This window comes from Aquarana catesbeiana, linkage group LG13 (assembly GCF_042186555.1).
Source record: "Aquarana catesbeiana isolate 2022-GZ linkage group LG13, ASM4218655v1, whole genome shotgun sequence".
NCBI classification, from domain to species: Eukaryota; Metazoa; Chordata; class Amphibia; order Anura; family Ranidae; genus Aquarana; species Aquarana catesbeiana.
Genome location: NC_133336.1, coordinates 80,557,890 through 80,575,488, shown reverse-complemented (window position 1 = coordinate 80,575,488; position 17,599 = coordinate 80,557,890).

The window sequence follows — 17,599 nt, the reverse complement described above, 5'->3', positions numbered from 1 at the left end:
CAATGCTACACCAATCACATCTGACAGGTAGTGCCAAGGCGGAGCAGAAATGAACAGGGAACACTAGTATGTATTAGGTTGTCATTAGATTAGAATGATTAAACAGAATGTATGCCTCCTTATATCAACTGTCCTCATCAGAGTCCCCCCTTACATCAGGTGTCCCCATCACAGTGCCTTCTTGCATCAGATGTCCCCATCAGTGTGCCCCTTACATCAGCTACCCCCTTCATGGTTCCCCTTACATCAACTGTCCCCATCAGAGTGCCCCCTTACATCAACTGTCCTTATCAGAGTCCCCCCTTACATCAGGTGCCCCCATCACAGTGCCTCCTTGCATCACATGTCCCCATCAGTGTGACCCTTACATCAGCTGCCCCCTTCATGGTTCCCCTTACATCAACTGTCCCCATCGGAGTGCCCCCTTACATCAACTGTCCTTATCAGAGTCCCCCCTTACATCAGGTGTCCTCATCGCAGTGCCACCTTGCATCAGATATCCCCATCTGTGTCCCCTTACAGCAACTTTCATCATTAGATTGCCCCTTACCACAGCTGCCCCCTTCACGGTTCCACTTACATCAACTGTCCCCATCAGAGTGCCCCCTTACATCAGCTGCCCCCTTCATGTTTCCCTTTACATCAACTGTCCCCATCAGAGTACCCCTTACATCAACTGCCCCCTTCATGGTTCCCCTTACATCAACTGTCCCCATCGGAGTGCCCCCTTACATCAACTGTCCTTATCAGAGTCCCCCTTACATCAGATGTCCCTATCGCAGTGCCACCTTGCATCAGATGTCCCCATCTGTGTCCCCTTACAGCAACTGTCACCATTAGATTGCCCCTTACCACAGCTGCCCCCTTCATGTTTCCCTTTACATCAACTGTCCCCATCAGAGTACCCCTTACATCAACTACCCCCTTCATGGTTCCCCTTACATCAACTGTCCCCATCGGAGTGCCCCCTTACATCAACTGTCCTTATCAGAGTCCCCCTTACATCAGATGTCCCTATCGCAGTGCCACCTTGCATCAGATGTCCCCATCTGTGTCCCCTTACAGCAACTGTCACCATTAGATTGCCCCTTACCACAGCTGCCCCCTTCACGGTTCCCCTTACATCAACTGTCCCTATCAGAGTGCCCCTTACAGCAACTCTCCTGATCAGAGTGCCCCTGTGCAGACCAGTCAAGTTCCTTCACCCCAAACTCGCTCATCCATGTCTTTATGGACCTTGCTTTGTACCACTGGTGCGCAGTCATGTTAGAACAGGAAGGGGCCATCCCCAAACAGTTCCCACAAAGTTGGGAGCATGAAATTGTCTAAAATGTCTGGTATGGTGACATCTTAAGAGTTCCCGTCACTGGAACTAAGGGGCCAAGCCCAACCCCTGACACACTATAATCCCCCCTTCACCAAATGATTTAGACCAGTGCACAAAGTTAGGTCCATAAAGACATGGATGAGCGAGTTTGGGGTGGAAGAACTTGACTGGCCTGCACAGAGTCCTGACCTCAATCCAAAAGAACACCTTTGGGATGAATTAGAGTGGAGACAGCAAGCCAAGCCTTCTCGTCCACATCAGTGCCTAACCTCGCAAATAAACTTCTGGAAGTGTCCCATAGGCACACTCCTAACCCTTGTGGACAGCCTTCCAAGAAGAGTTGAAGCTGTTATAGCTGCAAAGGGAGGGCCAACTTAATATTGAACCCTACGGACTAAGACTGGGGTGCCATTAAAGTTCATGTGCGTGTAAAGGCAGGTATCCCAATACTTTTGGTAATATAGTGTATCAGTACATCGCTTTGCCTACAGCGGCTGCTCGCCTGCAGTACATTGTGGGTGGGCAGTCGCCAAGTGGTTAAGTCAAGTGACTTGTCTTCCTCGAACAGCCACTAACACTCCTCATACAAGGGTCTCCTTTTAAGGCTTTGGTTGCCATGTCATGCGGAATATGATAGAATCTATACCAAAACGTCTGGTTTCCGACAAAGTGGAACGCACAATGGCTCCTTGGAGATGGGGAGTGGTGGTGTTCCTTCCATACATTTTAAACGCTCAATACTTGTGGCAGTTGGAACTAGGCACTGTTAAATGTGAGTGCATTTGTTGGGTCTTTTCATTTATTTTAAATCATTTATTTATTTAAATAAACTATACAGTTTTATGCGATGAGCCCTCTATTGTTGCTTTGTCCTTCATACTTTCAATTATGTCAGTGGTGTGGGGTGGAGGAGGATCGCTGATGCTGACAGCAGATCATTTATCTAAAAGCACTTTAAGACCTTTTTTTTTTTTTTTTTTTTTTTTTTTGCATAAAAGGTCCTTCATTTCTGGTGAGTTATTCCAGCTTATGGGGTGTGAGCACTGGTAGCAGCTTTTTAAATGAAGCACGTGTAATTGGTGAAGAGGAGCAAAATGGTCACAAACTGACTGTTTTGGGAAGAATTTCAAAGTGAAATTTGTTACACCATACTTTACACTGTATTTACCAAATTGGACACTTTGGGGTTGATTTACTAAAACTGGAGTGTAAAATCTGGTGCAGCTCTGTATAAAAAATAATCAGCTTCCATTTTTTTTGTCAAAGCTTAACTGAACAAACTGAATTTAGAAGTTGATTGACTACCATGTACAGCTGCACCAGATTTTTCATCCAGTAGTAGTAAATCAACCCCTTTGTTTAACCACTTAAGGACCGGAAGGATTTCTCCTCTTAATGACCAGGCCATTCTTTGCAACACGGCACTGCATGGCTTTAACTGACAATTGCGCAGTCATGCGACATTGTTCACAAACAAAATTGATGTCCTTTTTTTCTCACAAATAGAGCTTTCTTTTGGCGGTTTTTATTTTTTGCGCTTTAAACAAAAAAAGGGTGACAATTTTGAAAAAAAAAACAATATTTTTTGCTTTTTGCTATAATAAATATCCCAAAAAATAATAATAATTTCTTCATCAGTTTAGGCCAATATGTATTCTTCTTCATATTTTTGGTAAAAAAAAAAATCGCAATAAGCATATATTGATTGGTTTGCACAAAAGTTATAGCGTCTACAAAACAGGGGATATATTTATGGCATTTTTTTTATTATTCTTTTTTTTTACTACCAATGGCGATGATCAGCGATTTTTAGCGCGACTGAGACATTGTGGCGGATAGATCGGACACTTTTGACACTTTTTGGGACCATTGACATTTATACAGCGATCAGAGCTAGAAGTAGTCACTGATTACGGTATAAATGTCACTGGCAGGGAAGGGGTTAACACTAGGGGGTGATCAAGGGGTTAAGTGTTCCCTAGGGAGGTGTTTCTAACTGTGGGGGGAGTGTACTGACAGGGAGTAGAGAGGGATCGCTGTTCCTGATCACTAGGAATAGCAGATCTCTCTCTACTTCTCTGACTTTTTGAGGAGGGATCACCAGTCGCCGGCGAACATCGCGGCTGCCAGCCACATGCATCGGCTCCGGCGTCGCTCCACGGCATGTGCGCGCTCACCCTACAGCTCTTAAAGTGGCTGGCGTACACCTACGGCAATTCACGCAGCCTTGCCAACCTGCCACAGTATAATGACGGCAATCGGTTAATTTGAGTTTTCTTGTTGCACAAAAGGAGCGTAATTTACTGTGGATAATGGCTACTCTAATCACAGGTAGTATTACTCACTGTGTCTCCGGCTTCACTGTGTCTCCGACTTTAGGCATCTCATGACACCTATGCCAAAATCAGGAGATAGGGTCTCCTCCAGCCCCTCCCACTTCACATTCCTCACCAGTCAGCTGACCTCTAGTCTCCGCCCCCAGTCATGCTGCGAACTGAATGGGCGGCTGTGAAGAGGCTGAGTGGGCGGCTGCAGGCTCCAGGAGCAGCCCAGCTGGATGGCCACAAAAAGGCTGGGAGAGCTGCGCGGGCTTCAGGAACAGCCCAGCTGGGCGGCCACAAAAAGACTGAGAGCAGTGCGGGCTTCAGGATTAGCCCAGGATTCAGTGACCCCTGGCAAATCATCATTCAACCCCGAGGGGGTCCTGACCCCCAGGTTGAGAACCACTGTTCTAGAGGATAAATTATTTCACAGAGCAAGTAGTTAGAGAGCCCAGTGATGGCTTGTTTTAAAGTTCTTTTATGGCTTGTTAAGAATTTGCAAACAATGTAGTATCTATACTTTGAGCACAGATGCACCCTAAGGCCCCATTCACATTTGAGCGATTAGGAATTGAGGGAAAATTCGGTGCAATTCTGTCCGCGATTCCAAATCATGGCAAAACGCGCAATACGGTGTAATTTACAGTAGCTGTGAATGTTTCATGACAAAATGCACGGCAAAACGCAGGTGTAACAATGCACCTTGCTCAAGGCCAAAATTTTATCACTGGGCTTCTTTGGAGCAACAAGTTAATGGGCTGCCCTATGCGTGACACGTGGAAACATGTGTGAATTGCACATTTTAACCACTTAAGGACTGAGCCTCTTTTTGAGATTTGTTGTTTACAAGTTAAAAACAGTTTTTTTTTGCTAGAAAATTACTTAGAACCCCCAAACATTATACATTTTTTTCTAACACCCTAGAGATTAAAATGGCTGTCATTTCAATACTTTATGTCACACTGTATTTGCGCAGCGGTCTTACAAGCGCACTTTTTTGGAAAAAATACACTTTTTTGAATTAAAAAATAAAACAACAGTAAAGTTAGCTCAATTTATTTTATATTGTGAAAGATGATGTTACGCTGAGCAAATTGATACCCAGCATGTCAGGCTTCAAAATTGCGCCCGCTCGTGGAATGGCAACAAACTTTTATCCTTAAAAATCTCCATATGCGACATTTAAAAAATTCTACAGGTTGCATGTTACAGAGGAGGTCTATGGCTAGAATTATTGCTCTCGCTCTACCGATCGGGGCGATACCTCACATGTGTGGTTTGAACACCATCTTCAAATGCGGACACTGCTCACATATTCGCTTTTGCACACGAGCTCGGCGGGACGGGGCACGCTTAAAATAAAAAAAATTCATATTTATTTTACCTTTTATTTTTTATTTTTACACTGTTCTTTTAAAAAAAAAAGTGTCACTTTTATTCCTATTACATGGAATGTAAACATCCCTTGTAATAGAAAAAAAGCATGACAGGACCTTTTAAATATGAGATCTGGGGTCAAAAAGACCTCAGATCTCATATTTACACTAAAATGCAATTAAAACATTTTTTTTTAAAAATGGCCCTTTAAGAGCTATGGGCGGAAGTGACATTTTGATGTCGCTTCCACCTTGCAATGGTATGGAGACGGGTGGGGGCCATCTTCCCCTCACTTGTCTCCATACCCAGCAAAGAGGAGGATCCGATCTCCTCCGCCACTGCCGACAGCTCCGGTAAGCGGCGGAGTGCACCAGAGCATGGGGGGGCCCTCTCCCGCCGCTGATAAAAGTGATCTTGCGGCGAATCCACCGCAGAGACCACCATTATCGGAAATCGGACCACCGGCCGAAGAAGTGGATACTGGAGTTATGGCAGTTAGCTGCTGCCATAACAACGATATTCCTCTTCAAAGTTAGGACGTATATCGATGCGTGGCGGTCCGGAAGTGGTTAAATTGCTAGTGGAAGACCCACTCTCCCGCTGAGCGACATTTATTTTGAGATTTTGCCATGCATCTTTGCAGCCAAAACACTTCAGTTAGAGCCCTTTCACACTGGGGCGGGCGTCAGCGGCGGCGGTAAAGCGCCGCTCGGGGCTTTCACACTGGAATGAAAGCAGCGGCACTTTCAGGTCGGTTTGCAGGCGCTATTATTAGCGCAATAGCGCCTGCAAACCACCCCAGTGTGAAAGGACCCTTAAACTGCCAAGACTGTCCACTACCTTAGACCTAGGGGCATACCTGCATGTTGACACATTTTATAGAGTACACCCACTCACACAGAAGGTCACATTACCTGTAATATCAATCTTGAATTAAACATTCAATATTTCTTAATTTTTTTTTTTTTTTATAACATAAGCAAGGAATTACTAGGTAAAGAATCAAGGAAGAATTAAAAAAAAAAGGAATCACAAGTAACAAGTGAGTTATGTCTGGCGTATATACTTCCCTCCCTATTCATGACTATATGACTGTTGTACTCCCTATTTTTGTAAGTCCCCTAATTTGCAGCACTAAATTTAATCAGATGGCTGTAAGCAAGTGGGTACATTTTTCTGCAGAAAAAGATTAAGTTACTCATATAGCCCAGAGATGAGAAACATTCACAGTGGTAGTAACAGCTTCTTATTACTAGCTACAGGTAAGTGTTCCTGTGCAAGATCCACATAAACAGTTTTTGCACACAACTTTACAGGTTGACATCCACTTCACAGAAGCATAACTGAAACATAAACTGTCTTTGGTAAAGTAAACAAATCCAACAGTCTTTAGTTTGATACCGGGTTCACTTTGTAAAGATGTAGACTCTCTGGTGGCTGTTTGGGAGTCATTCCAGTAAACCATGCATAACAAGCTGGCTAACTTAAATGTGTAACTGTAGCCATTCTTTGATCTTGCCTCCGCTGAACGCTGCAGCCGATTGTCCTTTTTTGATGCATGCAAATTTGAACTTCTAACTGTAAGTTACTACTATAAAATTGTTTTATTACTATTACGGGCTTCACTATGGGTCCTTCATTTCTCTTCCTGGGTATTTGATGACCACATACTGGAAAGTCCCATCTTTGATCTGATTAATTTGTAACATCTCTTCCAGTAGGACAAATTACACTGCTGATCAATTTTCCAGGTATATGAACCAGATTATTTTCCTAACACAAATATCACTGCTATAGAAAGCCTGGAAGATCCCTTTAATGAAGACAGAGAAAACTCAGGCTATACTTACCTTCCCCAACCCTCCAACCCATGGATGGCATTGACAGATTCCTTGCACAAAGGTATCAGTTATTCTGGACACTTTTCACCTCTAAATCTTTAGATATACAAAGCATCATAAGAGTCTGGTGAACTACCTCTGTCAATAAGGGCAGCCCTAATACTGTAGTCCTGAAATTAAACATGACAAAGATTCACTATACTATACTTATCTTCCTTAATGATTTGGATGCAAAGTTGCCAGACAAATTATTTCCTTACAGCCTTGGTTATTGGTTAACACGCTGGCTTAATTCATGGGAAATTCAAGAACATAAATATACTGCAGTTTTTTTTATCAACATTCAGTGTTCTTATTCTAGCAGAATGGTGACGATGGATTTAGACTTTAGAAAGGCATTGAAATCTGTAGGACCAATACGCTGTCATTGAGATATATAGGTTTGACTCTAAACATGGTTTAATCATGGTCACTTACGAATATGGTGGCTTCTGCAATAGTGTGGGCATAGGAGGACAAATGCTAAAGAAATAACCAAGTTACAGTCCCTTTCATTTGGGAACTCAACAAGGTTGTCCCAAATCCTGTCTCCTTTTTCTCTTTGTTAAAGACCCTGCCTCCTTTTTCTCTTTGTTAAAGAGCTACTTGTAGCTAGAATCTGTGCTTCTACTAGTTCCCAAGAATTTTCTGTGGCCCTATTGAAGAAAACGTTTTCACACATGCTGCCCTATGCACACTACACTAGTGAATTTAAAGCAAAAAAAAAGACTTTGCGCCAAAAGGACCAAGTGGTAAATAAAACAAACAACAATTGCCAGCAGGAGTGTGAATGTGAGCTAACCAACGTCACTGCAATATGAAAATAAATAAACAAACACCGCGCTTAGCTAGTGCAAATTGATGAATCAGATCAAGAGATATGGGACAAATATTCAATTTTGATGTAAAGTCCCACAATAGTGACAAAAAAAATGCTTGTGCTCCAATATAAAGTTGTAAAATCGATGCTCCACTGTTTAGTGTTCAGACAGAAGTCCCCCTGGATATTGACCACCTACCTCTAAAGTGGTCACTTGCGCTTTTTGGGGAAAGAACCCCTAGATGGTATCTTTCAAGGTCAGCTGCATTGCAAATAATCCTCCATGGATGGGGAATAAAAATGACAGAGAGGGGGGCCCATGACGTAAAACCGTATTTATTGAAAATTTCAGTATAACAAAGATAGATACACTCACATGTTAAGGTGCCTGTGCAGGGCACCTGGTGTGATCAGCATGTGTCTCAGGAGGATAGTCCAGCCGGCATCCGCTGACCCCCGCTCAATCGCAGTAAGGCTCGGTCCCCTGTGATCATTTCAAGAACATTAACAAAATGAGTAAGTGAGCATATAACAAATATATGCAAAAGGTTCCCAAAAAATAGCGTCTCAAATCATTTTAGACTAAAACATATTAAGAATCCAACTGAAATTACTTTTTATGCTATTAATAGTATTAAGGGACACTGGAGAGGTTCAAATACGATCAAGCAAATATCCCAAAATGAAACCAGATGGATATTTGGACTCCAAATGTTGGCAGCCCAGGGATTAAACGTTGAGTTGGATCTCAACTGTTTCATCACAGATTATTAAAATATATATTAGGGGATTACTTCCATTACTAAGTTCCATTTGCCCACTTAGTATTTCTTTCAAATTAATATAGTACCTAATATTATAGACAATAGGACATAATATTTAGGAATTTTAATTTTTTTTAATACAATTTTTTTCCGTGTCTAATCTTATATTATTATTATACTATTCATACAGTGGGGCAAAAAGTATTTAGTCAGCCACCAATTGTGCAAGTTCTCCCACTTAAAAAGATGAGAGAGGCCTGTAATTGTCATCATAGGTATACCTCAACTATGAGAGATTAAATGTGGAAACAAATCCAGACAATCACATTGTCTGATTTTTGAAAGAATTTATTTGCAAATTATGGTGGAAAATAAGTATTTTGTCAATATCAAAAGTTCATCTTAATACTTTGTTATTGTTCTGTCCACCAGAGGTCTTGCTGATTATTTGTACCTTATTTGTACCTGTGTTGTTAAATTTACATGCAAAATGTGTAATTTACTTAAAGTGGTGTTCCGGCCAAAATTATACTTTTTAAATAAAAATACCCCTATAATACACAAGCTTAATGTATTCTAGTAAAGTTAGTCTGTAAACTAAGGTCTGTTTTGTTAGTTTATAGCAGTAGTTTGTTATTTTATAAAATTACAGTAGGCTGTGGCCATCTTAAGTGTGGGCATCTGAAGCCAGACTGTATTTCTTCCTGGATCTCATCCTTGCAGATCTCGCACATGCTCAGAGCAGCACAAGCAGTGTAATAGGTTTCAGGTCAGGTTTCCATAGCAATGGCAGTTTCAGAGGAAGTTGCCGCCCCTTCCCAGAAGGCATTGCAAACAGGAAATTATGCGATGGGACGCGGCCAGGGAGGAGGAAGTGAAAAATGAATACAGCAGATATACAGTATGTACTGAGAAAAAAAATTAAAAAATATCCAATTTGTTTACAGTGCACAATTTAGTGAGGGATGCTGAAGAGTTGTAAAAGTGGGTGGAACTCCACTTTAAGACAATCATATGTGGTGTGCAGGCTCCATCTAGTGTTCCTTTTTGGTATTGCTGCAGTTCTGTTTCTTTGTTTATTTGTATGTGTAACTAAGGAAGTTGTCAGCAAGTAGGGAATTCTGGGTAGAATCTTAGCAGGAAGTGAACCAGTCACCATTCTTTTCAACACATTGAAGGAAGCAACACATGTATTTCTCAATCTATCGCCATCACCCCTTAGAGAACTTAAAAAGTAAGTTTTTATTATCTCATCTTGTACTGTATATCGTTGTTTATGCAATGTATGCTGTATTATATGCAATATTATACTTATTGAGGTCTATTTCTGTTATTTTGTAGTTTCACCTGGCTTGTTCTAATAAAACTGAGATCAAAGAAATATGGTATCTACAGTTATTGGGATAAGAGGGTTTTGCTATCTGCTCCTGTAAGTCTTCACAAGGTTGTTACACACCGTTGCTGGTATGTTGGCCCATTCCTTCATGCAGATCTCCTTTAGAGCAGTGATGTTTTGGGGCTGTCGCTGGGCAACACAGACTTTCAACTCCCTCCAAAGGTTTTCTATGGGGTTGAGATCTTGAGATCGGCTAGGCCACTCCAGGACCTTGAAATGCTTCTTACAAAGCCACTTCTTAGTTGCCCGGGCGGTGTGTTTGGGACCATTGTCATGCTGAAAGACCCAGCCACGTTTCATCTTCAATGCCCTTGCTGATGGGAGGAGGTTTGCACTCAAATCTCACGATACATGGCCCCATTCATTCTTTCATGTACACGGATCAGTCGTCCTGTTCCCTTTGCAGAGAAACAGCCCCAAAGCATGATGTTGCCACCCCCACGCTTCACAGTAGGTATGGTGTTCTTTGGTTGCAACTCAGCATTCTCTCTCCTCCAAACACGACGAGTTGTGTTTCTACCAAACAGTTCTACTTTGGTTTCATCTGACCATATGACATTCTCCCAATCCTCTTCTGGATCATCCAAATGCTCTCTAGCAAACCTCAGTTGGGCCCGGACATGTACTGGCTTAAGCAGGGGGACACGTCTGGCACTGCAGGATCTGAGTCCCTGGCAGCGTAGAGCATTACTGATGGTAGCCTTTGTTACGTTGGTCCCAGCTCTCTGCAAGTCATTCACTAGGTCCCTCCGTGTGGTTCTGGGATTTTTGCTCACCGTTCTTGTGATCATTTTGACCCCACGGGGTGAAATCTTGCGTGGAGCCCCAGATCGAGGGGGATTATCAGTGGTCTTGTATATCTTCCATTTTCTAAATATTGCTCCCACAGTTGATTTCTTCACACCAAGCTGCTTGCCTATTGCAGATTCAGTCTTCCCAGACTGGTGCAGGTCTACAATTTTATTTCTTTTTTTTTTTTCCAACTTCAGCGAAAGTTTTCTGAGAGACGTTGTTTCAACTTCGGAGATCAATTTTGTCCCCTCTCGTTTTTCACATCATCGTGGTTTTATTCAAGATTATATTTATTAATTCTTCAAATAATATTTAATTTATTTAATTTAATTGCAAAAAAAAAGCTTAAAATATATAAAACTACTCCTATTACTCTATCCATTCCTTGTCTCTCTATCTGTCATCCCCATCTTCCCACCGTTGGCGTTTTTAGCATTTAATATGGATTATATCCACTTGTAATTACCACTGGCACACCACTAGATGGCAATATTTAACACTTCCAATGGTTTATTAATTTTCTTTTTCATTCTATGAATTCAGTCTACAATGTGTTTTAATTCAATTTTGCAAATGTAAGAACATAAGAAATTTTAAGCATCCTAATGTGCACAGCATTTGTGAATCAAATAGCAAATTTGATTGAATAGAAATCACACTCTAAGGGAGGCTATTGCCCGTTTGGGTATATAAAGCCCACATAAAAGATGGCGGATTCAGAGCTTCCTGATGATGGCCTTTCCTATTGGCTGAAACGTGTTGGGGCTTGATCGCGTCTTCGTTACACTAGATCCACCCGGAAAATGATCACAGGGAACCGAGCCTTACCACTATTGAGTGGCGTTCAACAGATTCCGGCCGGACTATCCCCCTGAGTACATGCTGATCACACCGGGTGCCAGGCACCTTCACATGTGAGTGTATCTACCCTTGTTATACTGAAATTTTCAATAAATACGGTTTTACGCTATGGGCTTCCCCCCCTCTGTCATTTTTATTCCCCATCCATGGAGGATTATTTGCAGTGCAGCTGACCTTGAAAGATACCATCTAGGGGTTCTTTCCCCACAAAGCACAAGTGACCACTCTAGAGATAGGTGGTCAACATCCAGGGTGAGTTTACATCCATGTGGGGCACTTCTGTCTGAACACTGAATAGTGGAGCATCAATTTTACTCTTTTGTATTAGAGCACAAGCACTTTTTTGTCACTATTGTGGGACTTTATATCAAAATTAAATATTTGTCACATATCTTTTGATATGATACATCAATTTGCACTAGCTAAGCAGGGTGTTTGTTTATTTATCTCCACACTAGTGAATTTGGTAGTTTTTGGGGAATAATATGGCATATATCTATTATGTTTCCAATTGATCCAAAGGTGCTGGATTATATGCTCAAAGTCACCTTCGGAAGGTCTCCATTTTAAACACATAAGGATCCAGATTCAGTTCCCACTGGTACATTTTAAAGCCAACATTATCCAACTACTTGTAGATAATTCCCAGAGTATTGTTCTGGAGCACGTTGCCCTTTAATTTATTTAAAAGAATGGACATGTCACGTACCTGGTGGAGATAGGGCTTTTATTGCACCTCTTGTCCAACAACCCTGGTAGTGATCACATGAAGTGTAAGGGCACAGATTGGCTTGCGCCGGTGTAGCAGGTAGCACCAGCTGGGGTTTGCAGGAAGCAGATGACTGTAGAGCACCAGGCAGGAACCAAGAACTGGATAATGGTGACACTTGACTGGTAGACAGGAGTGTAGCCAGGACACAAGCCAAAAGATCATCAACAGTCAGGCAGCAAGGTACAGTAACATCAGGCAGAGACAGCGTCAGGACACAAGCCAGGATTGATATGCATGCAAGACAAGAGCAGAGTCAGAATACAAGCTGAGATCACAGCATGCAGGCAGGCAAAAATCCAGGGACAGGTCAGGGGCAAGCCGAGTCTTACACAGGTAAACAGGTATGGCAGGTTAAGACTCAGGTAAAGTAGGAACTAGCTGAAAATCTCTCAGCAATCCATCCATGTAAGAGTCCATTTGGTGCCAGTCCCATATGTTTAGGTGTGCATGTGCACATGCGCATATGTTTTTTTCCACAAGCTAATGCCCCGTACACACGGTCGGATTTTCCGACAGAAAATGTGCGATCGGAGCGTGTTGTCGGAAATTCCGACCGTGTGTGGGCTCCATCGGACTTTTTCCATCGGGTTTTCCGACACACAAAGTTTGAGAGCAGGCTATAAAATTTTCCGACAACAAAATCCGATCGCGTCAATTCTGACCGTGTGTTGACAATTCCGACGCACAAAGTGCCACGCATGCTCAGAAGAAATTCCGAGACGGAACAGCTTGGTCTGGTAAAATTAGCGTTCGGAATGGATACAGCACTTTCGTCACGCTGCAATGTTTTAAATAGTTTAATACAGCGCACTCTCTTCATCTTTATAATGTGAGAAGAATGAAGTAGTTTTGCTGCTCATATTCACACAGACTTCTCACAAACTTATTTCTTTATTATTTATCGGGGTTCCCTCAATATATTTTGATTTGTCACATCTGACCAAATTTCTTTTTGGTTCTTGTTAAATATTTTTTTTTTTGCAAGGCTGATTTTTTCTTATTTTTGGGTTTGTATTTTTTTCAAGGGTGTTTTTTTATTTGTGTTTTTTTGTGTTTTACTCCATAATATTTTTGTGTGTGTTTTGTGTGTCAAGTTACCACAACACCATTATTATCTTGTATTATTTAATCTCAAGGAGATTGTTTGGTGTTGGTGTCTCTTGTTAATTTCACATTGTATTTTTGAAATGTACCTGCCTACTCACAAACAAACTGTCCTTTTTGAAGGAAAACACACATAGGCGAGTATAATTGAAACAAAAATTCCTTTATTAAGGGCTCAGAACCAAACAAAGAGGGAGGCAACGCTAGAGAAACAGCAGAAATTGGCGAAGCCTTTGACCCCCAGGGCAGACATCAATTCTTTTACAGCAAAATTGGTGGCCTGAGGAGTCCATATGTAAGGGAGTGCAGTCTGGTCCAGAAGTCTCAGAGATCCGGAAAGCAGCAGATGACATGTATGTTCCCAGGCTGTGGTAATACAAGAGCCTGCATATTTTGCCAGACGAGACTGAACCCAGGGCCATCACTCTCTGGTCTTCCTTCCACGCTTCCTTCCCGGCTGTGGCTCTGGTGTTGGAAATGTGGCAGGAGGAGGAGTAGGACCTGGAGGAGGAGGAGGAGGAGGACCTGGAGGAGGAGGACCATGTGTGAGGTCACAAATGTGGGTAGCACATGTTATTTGGCCCCTCAACCCCTTATTGAGAGCTTTCAAAATTAGGAACTCACACAGGAGTCGTTAGCCCTCCTCCATCTGCACCATTTTGCAGGCAGTTATGCCAGCAAAGTCCTCCTCCACAGTGTGGGGGGTTCTCAGGGCCTCTGTAGCCTTCCAAAAGAGGCCTATGGCAGCCTCCTCCAGGTTACTCCTCTTCCTGGCACTTTGTCTTTGAAGGTGTAGGGGAGGGACCTGGATATCAGGCAGCCTGCTTGGCCCTGCCACCTCCTGGCTGAGACTTCCCTGTGTATGAAAAAGGGACATGGTTTTAGTTTTTGCATCATCAATCACAATCATAAATTAGTACTCCAAACTAACATCCAGTTTACATCATTGATTGGACAACCAGAAATATTTAGAAGAATGCTATACCTGGCTCAAGCTGGGCTCCTCCACATGTTGCTGCCTGGAAGGCCCAGGTTGGGCGTCAGAAGCCTCAGCTGGGGGGGGAGGAAGTGTGAAAGGAAGATTGGAGAGTGCTGGCCTGGGTTCATTCTGACCTGACAGAAAATGCAGCCTGTCATAGTACCAGAGCCTGGGGAGATAAATGTCATCTGCTGCTCCTGATCTCTGGGAATCCTGGACCTTCTTGTGCTCCCTTAGATAAGTGCTCCTCAGGCCACCAATTAGGATCTTCAAATAGGTGATGTCTGCCGTGGGGATCACCTTCTTCACAAATTCCAACAAATTATGCAGTGCTGCCTTCCTCTTTGTTTGGTTCTTATATTCAGGGTGGTTTATCTGCCACAGACAGGGCAGCTCCCTGAACATATCTATGAAGATTGGCATAAAGTCCTCATCTTTCAAGATATCCATTTTCACTGCAAGACACAACGCAAGGCAAACCCTAATGTCAGCCTAAAGTCTTCTAAACTTGTGCAAATACAGACCTCAATCTAGAAGCAGTATAGGCCCAATGTTAAATCTTACCTTCGCTATCATGATCGGCGCCTCCGTTACCCCTTCCTCCGCTCACAGATCGTACGTACTACGCACGCGTGTTACGCTTTATAGACACTGCGCATGCGTGAAACTCCACCCGCCCCTGACGTTCTTTCTAGTCTATTCCCTGCCCCTTCTCGTTCGTTGCAGTGGGGGAAGAGCACATGGCAGAGACACAGCAGGTGTCAGATAATTACACCAACGAGGAGGAGGAGGAGGAAAGCCCGGAGGCAGAAACGTCCCGATCCAGAAGGAGACGATTTAAGGCATCAAATATGTCATTTGGAGAATGTTGGAGATGATCGACATAATGAAAAGGGCCGACTATGGCGGGAAGTATGGACCTTACCCCAACCCCAATGTCAGAAAGGCCAAGATCATGGCGAAAGTGGTCAAGAGCCTGCACCGGAATTTCGGGGTACGGCGATCCAAGGATCAGCTCAGGAAGCGGTGGTTGGACCTCAAATTAAGGGAGCATGAGCAGTACAGAAAGATCCGGAGAGTGCTGCAAAAAAGTAAGTAGTTGTGCTGTGTTCCGATTCTTTTTATGTTATGTTATTGCTGCTCCATGTGCTTTTCTTAACTGTTTTCTATTTCTAAATGTCAACTTTCATGTTCATGGGCACATTATTCGTTTGTATCAAACATTTTTCGTGCGGCCTAGAAAACACCATTGTTTTGGCCATATGCATTTGCCAACATTTTTTATGGCCTACTTGTCTGAAACTAATTTGGTTGTGTAGATGGGTTTGTTACTAGAATGAAATGCAAACTAGATTCTGTGTAAGGAGAGGACACTCAGCAGCAGTTTTCACATCTGGACGCTGGAGAACTACTGTGGGACACAAGAACACCCTTTTTATTAGGGGTCCCACACAGGTGCTCCAGTGTATACTATAGGGGTGTCTCCATCTGTGAAGCTTGTACAAAACAGGTAAAGTATTCAAGCTTGAGAAAGGACAAGAAAAAAGCTACATCTTGGAACTCTGCCAAAACAGACAATTGTACCCCACTTCCAAGCAATGTTTCATATTTATAGTTCTACCATCAAATATCTGTGTGCTAAGTATACCTATTTTTATTTACATAGGGGATAAAACACTCGGAGGACACCCCTCATCTGAGGAGACCACAGACCCCCCACCTCTGGAAGAAGGGGAAATCCACCCAAGACAAGCAGAGCAGGAGGAGGAAGACGTGGTGGAAATAGTCACCACAACAGGTGAGTGTCTGCGACCACAGGCTTAGGTAAGAGATGGATGCCGGCATATTTATAATACATGTTGTTTTTTGGTTTCTATCTTTGTATGTGATCGTGATGTTGTGGATTCAGATCCTTTCACCTCGGAAAGTGCACAGATCCTGATCGGGGAGATCATGGGGTGTAATAGGGACTTAGAAAACATCCAGAAAAACATCAATGATGGTCAGCAAAAAATGAAGAACATCATTGATGTTTTAGGGAGAGTTTAAAACCCCTCCAAATCCCTTTGGTTTTTGGTGTGCTAAAAATAATTGTCATTTTTTGGATAAATTTTAGAAAAGCCAAATTTTGAAGAGGCACGCAGTGTGTCAACGTGTGCTATCTGCCATGACGGGAGATCAATGGACGCATTTTGGGGGTGCAACCCCTTCCTCAATAATAAAGTAGCTGTGAGGAAGGGGTTGCACCCCCAAAACACGTCCCTTGATCCCCCGTAATGGCAGGTAGCACATGTTGACATTCAGAAATTTGTGTGCATCTTCCAAATTTTTCTTTTCCTGGGGTGACTTCACCCCATCTGAATGCAATACCAAACACAGTTTGTAAATACTCATGTCTGATATTGCCTTCAAGTTCTAACAAATGTGAACTTTGTAAGTTCAAGATTTGTGTTTTGAAACATGCCTGTTTTATCTTAAATGGACATTTCTACTTTTTCTAATGTGACTCCAAAAATTGTTAGACAACAAACATGTTGGTTTGTTTAAAAAACCTGTTCTCAATGCACATGTGATTGTGCTGGTATTAAAAAGATTGATAATCAAGATTGTGTGGATTATTGTCTCAACGCTCCAACACTTTTGTGGTGCTCTAATTGCTGTTTTCTGTGACAATGGGTGTTATTTCCTGAGGGCAAATCCAGTTTGCACTACAAGTGCAGTTTCAGTGCAGTTTCAAGTGCACTTGTAGTGCAAAGTGTCTTTGCCTTTAGTAAATAACACCCGACAGTGCTTTGTAAGGTTACACAATCACGCCATTTTCAGGACTCACCACATTTCTGTCAGGGTCAGCTAAAACAAACACAAGCAGTAAATGTCACCAAAGATTGGAGTAGTTTTTTTTTTTATTTGAAAAAGGTTTTACACATTGTCTGGCATATTGATAGCCCCCCTACCCGCAAAGAATTCAAGGTATCTTAGCCGGACATCACGGGCATTCAGGGGGGGCAAGCCAGGACGGCCACTTTCAAGCGCCGTCAGGGTTGGTTCATTTGGAATTGCAGCCTCGGGCCCAACTGAGCCAGCATAGTTGGCAGAATGTTGCCGTAAAAAGTTGTGTAGAACACAGCATACCAGGATTATATGATTCAGTTTATACTCCGCCATATGTATGGGCGTAAGAAATAGGCAGAACCAGCCGGCCATGA